Genomic DNA, 4779 nt, shown 5'->3' with positions numbered 1-4779 from the left:
AGCAAAATGGTATATCGAATTGACTAGAGCTTCATTCGATAACTTCAGCACCCTAGCCACAACCTTTTAAACCCATTTTCAGTTACTAATAAGGTACGAAATAGGAACAGAGCTTCTTACCAATTTTCTTCTTACCAATTTCAAACAGACAACAGCCACTCACATATCTGATCATATTCATGAGTGGTGACGTCGTCGTAGAATGGTAAAAACGTATGTTCCTGATCAGCTTTTAGCTGAATGGTTTATTAAGTCATTATTACCTTTCATTACAGAAGATGTGGCAAAAGGAGGAGTCGTCATTGAAGAGCAAGTTATTGCTCGTGCACAATATCTAGACTTGATCTATACTCAGTCTGGCATGCTCTACGATAAAATACCTGATGCTCCTAGATCGGAATTTTTCGTTCCTCCCCCTCCTAAATCAAACAAAGACTCTCATGCCGGCAATGGCATGATAGGTACGACAAGCATGAAATCGACAAAGACTACATGTAAGAAAGCTTGTAAGATTTCTGATCAAAATGCAAATGAAGAACTTCTCGCCTCGGAGGTAAATGCCGTGTCGACCGACAAGGGAAAACAACTGAAGCAACCAGGGGGCAAGAAGAAAAAGAAAGGGAGGAAGAAGAAGCAGGATGAGTCATCTCCTGAAAAACCTTCTGCAAACCCTTCTGGGCAAAGGAAACCCCTTGCGGGGTGTCAAATATGCGATGAGGATCATCGGACGAGAGATTGTCCACATAACGCTGAAGTTAAGAAACTCTTTAAGAGTTCAAAAACCTCAGCAGTATTCACTAATCCATTGCCAAACCCGGCAACCAAACTGGTTGCTAATCAAAATGCTTCCCGATCCCAAGTGCTTCTGTTGTCTATCTCAAAGCAGCAAAATGATGCTTTAACAAGGAATAAAGATTACAGGAATCCACAGCTGTCGAATAACAAGGCTAATGAACAACCTAGTAGTTCGACAACAACTTCGACCGAAGTTGTGCCACCCATCATTCCTGAGCTAACGATAAAGCCGCCAAAGGGAGTAGTACACAAATCGACATTTAATCCTCATGCTAAAGTAGCACAGAATTATAATATAGTAGAGGACCTGGCCCAATCGCCGTCCGCTATGTCGACACTTGAGGTACTGCAAAATTGCCCCTCCCAAAAGCAGGCTTTATTATCAGCAATAGGTGGGATTGACCCAAAGGATTCTAATCTTGTGTCCTTTAATCACAAAGGATATGACCCTCAGTTACCAGCTCAACTAGCTTTCCTTATTCAAGTGAAAGCCCTCAACAAAACTGTTCATTGAACAATTATTGATGAGGGGGCATTTACATGTATTATGTCGATGAGTTGCTGGAAAAATTTAGGCTCACCACCCTTGTCGTGATCGTCAACAATGTTAAATGCATTTGGTGGATGATCATACACTCCATACGGGATTTTAAGTAACTTGCAAGTTGAACTAGGGGTCAAAATAGTAGAAATTGATGTTGAGGTTATCGATGGAAACCTCGATTACAACATCCTACTGGGAAGGCCCTGGATTTATGCTATGGCTGCAGTTGTGTCGACATACTTGAGAAAGATTACATTTCCCTTTCAAGGAGGAATTACAATCATCGACCAACAAACATTTCTCCCCAACAGTTCACAAGTTACGGGAAGCATTCCAATGATCCATGGAAGCAATCATTCACTTCAAAATATCGGAGTAGGCCTCCTAAAAGACCCTGCCTTAATGGGTACTTTTGCCCTACCGCCTCCGAGTAATCTGGCGGAAGTGGCCACAGTGGAAACCTACAATATGAAATCTTCTATATCTAATGGATTCGGAAGATTCCTGAACATTTTGTCAGCATGGATCATCGCCATTTTAGAAATATTGTAGCAATCAATTTTGTTGGCCTAGGGGACAAACCCAAATCAACGCTTATCGAGTGTTTGGATAGATAGGTCTAAGGAATATGGCACCTCTTCATATCCTTGGTCGCATGTACATTCTACAGATGAAGGAATCATTCAATCAATGATGATAGGAGAGGCACCATGGGAAAATCACCACCATCGTTCCCGTCTTCCGAATTAGCACGAAGATTATTCCAGCAACCTTAATCATCCTTCAGTTTTTGATTTTCTATCAAATACTGTAAATACGGTGGATTCCGAGGATGGTTCTTATCTCGTGTCGACCTCGTTAAAAAATGAAACAAGGAGTCCTGAGGACAATTCCTATCTTGTGTCAACCTCATTAAAAAATGAAACAACTCCCTTTCCAAATCGAGTCTTTGATTACGATCTCGTAAAATCCAAGTCGAGTCTTTCAAAGATCTCAAAGGTAAACCTTCATTCCAACCACCGCAATGAATGCAATGAAGCTTGGGGGGCATGCACCTCGATTTGTGTTATTATGCTGGGGGCATGCAAACTTATCACGAGCAGTGTTACCGCAGGGTTCAAGCTCGTTAAAAAATAAACCCGCCTCGAGCAGTTTTAACGCGGAATTCAAGCTCGTTAAAAAATAAACATAAGCAATGAGCAAATGTTCCCCCAGAGTTTAATCTCATTAAAAAATGAACCATTTTCTGGTAAATAACCATCGTGAATGTGTTATCATCAGCCTTTGAAGCCTTGGTCGTGTTCTCATCATCACCTCCACTATGTATTGGCCGATCATTCACCCCCATTTGATTGTTTACCCTTTTTGAGGAACAACTGCGAAGAGTGATCCTATTAGCCATCCTTATGACACTACCGTGATTGGAATATTCCAAACCTTACCTGGAATCAGCTGCTACCCAAATTTATCACTCGTTCCTCAAAAAACAAGTCTCCTTTAAGCTCTTTTCAACTGACTCGTAAAATATGAAAAGATTGCTGAGCAATTGGCCTCTCCAGCTCATTAAAGGGACCGGAAGTGCTATCCCTCCTTTATATTTTAATCTTTTTGGACTTGAGGGATTATTACACAAAAATATCGAGCGCTTGTTTTGTTCGGCTTGTTAAAAGTACCGAAAATTCATCCCTTTTGTATTGTTTTATACTTTTTCGGACTCAAGGGATTATGTGACGAAAAAGGATTATTGGAGTTTTCTTTACGTCCCTTTTTCAGACTCTCTAAAATTGAAAAGGACCGAGTTATCCTTGTCGTTAAATTCGTTAAAACCGAATAGTGACAAACTTATCCATACAGACAAGGACGAGTTTCACTATTGCTAGGCTCATTAAAACATAGCGATGGGTTTTCCCAAAGGGAAAATTATAGAACAAGCATATGTTATCCTCCTCAAGCTTGACAAAAATAAAGAGGTACTGGTTAGCAATGACTGGGGAAAAATTGGGAAGAAAACTTGAAGAAACTTTATTGGTAGCAAGTCACTCTTGAGCATGACACTTTCACTCCGTAGCTGAGTCGGGTTGGGTTGTTCTGTTCACTGGTCATATCACCATGGGTCCATCACACCATCCATATTTGGGGTTAACGCTACCAATCCATCACGTCAGTTTCGCCGATATGTTCAAGAGAAGTCACTCAGAGAATTCACCTGTGTCTTTCCCACTGCAATACATTTACGCTCCATTCTTTCATGACCGCCACCCTGAACCTTATATCACCAGATCGTTTTCACCTCCATTAAAATCATTTGCTCCGTTCCATGTCATTGATGTGGGATTCACTAAGGCCCTCCTATGACGGATCACTTCTTGTCGACATTAGCTCATTATCCAAGAAGTTGATCTAGGAACAACCCTTTCAGTACTTTGAAGCTTGCATGCCTCAATGGCAAGTTTCTCACTTCCGGTGACAGGTTTACATCAATGGCCTTCGACCGAAAGATTTTGCATGGTGTTCGATGCCAAGTCCCTTATTCACACCACGTGAATTGTACTGTAGTACCTTGAGGGTCATCATCATTATCGGTGATTCCTCTCGCGCTTGTTAACAGCTTACATCATTGGCTGGTAATCAGGCGATGTCTTTCCATGTTCAACTCCAGAACATCTCTCACATGGATCGACTTGTACTTTGAGTTAAGATCGAACGAGATTGAAGACCCCAGATCTAGCTTCATCCATCCAGGCTGCAATATATATTTAGGAAAATAAAGACATCAAATGTACATCATTACTGCACAGATAATCATCCAACCTAAGGGATGATGGCTCTACCAGAATCATCAGTCTACACTCAGATGATTGTCTGTCTTATGTACATGAAAATGAATTTATAAAGCTGAGCATGGGAATGCCTACCTCAACTAGATAATGAAAATATTATGAAGATATTGTATTGTATTATATCTTATTACAGGTCGCCTTTTAGCTTGAAAAAGCTTCAGATCCTCATGATAAAGCATTTCACCCGACATCAAAATAGATTAACAACCTCATGCTTTAGGGGGCAACTGTTATAGACATTTTTGGGCACTGCAACCCCAATCATAAATGTCCATAAACCAAGGGCTCTTAAGTCCCTAAAAGTGTTGTTCCAACCTCTAAAAGAACAAGGTCAACTGATTACATCTTCTCCCAGAAGTTCTCCATGAAAAACTACTCAGAACTGGTCAAAACTGGACCATCTCACCTGCTCCATGGTCAAAGTGCACTGCATCCCACATAAATACACATGGGAGGTGCGATGCATCTTGAAAAGCCCTTCTATGGGGTGCAATGGGCAAGAGTGGACAAATGGCAGGGTCAATCTGCAAGGTGGAGGATCATGGAATCTTCCAGAAACTTCTCCTATGACACTTGGCTCTCTGCATTCATCGAAGGATG

This window comes from Pinus tabuliformis, chromosome 9, assembly GCF_031772625.1.
Source record: "Pinus tabuliformis cultivar Carrire ecotype Pingquan chromosome 9, CPIR1, whole genome shotgun sequence".
Taxonomy (NCBI): domain Eukaryota; kingdom Viridiplantae; phylum Streptophyta; class Pinopsida; order Pinales; family Pinaceae; genus Pinus; species Pinus tabuliformis.
The sequence above is the reverse complement of the archived record's forward strand: the minus strand, read 5'-3'. Positions refer to the sequence as shown.